The sequence below is a fragment of the Sinocyclocheilus anshuiensis genome, unplaced genomic scaffold, assembly GCF_001515605.1.
Source record: "Sinocyclocheilus anshuiensis isolate Anshui unplaced genomic scaffold, SAMN03320099.WGS_v1.1 scaffold1895, whole genome shotgun sequence".
NCBI classification, from domain to species: Eukaryota; Metazoa; Chordata; class Actinopteri; order Cypriniformes; family Cyprinidae; genus Sinocyclocheilus; species Sinocyclocheilus anshuiensis.
In genome coordinates this window covers 360,732-361,073 of record NW_015549974.1, presented here as the reverse complement: position 1 = coordinate 361,073, position 342 = coordinate 360,732, and positions in this window count along the sequence as shown.

Below are 342 nucleotides of genomic sequence, written 5' to 3'. Positions count from 1 at the left end.
GAAGCTGTCCTCAGTAAAATGCGCAGCACACAATAGCAAATTGGGGTTATAATGCTCAGGAACAGAGTTAAAAAGTCAATTGCAACCACTGTTTCCTGACATCATCCGCTTTCGGAAGCCGTTTGGGCACGGAGGTGAAAAAAACAGCGTTTCAGGCGGTCGGACACTGGACGAGAAGTGCAGCGTCGCGTCGCACCACGTCTTTAAAATTCAAATACATTATTTTCTATGAGTGTAGGCACACCGGCGTTGCCGTTCGGCATCTGTCCGCGGTGCCCAGCTAAGTCGTGTTATATTTCTAAGAATTGTTCTAGACCAGCGGTTCTCAATTCCAGTCCTCGC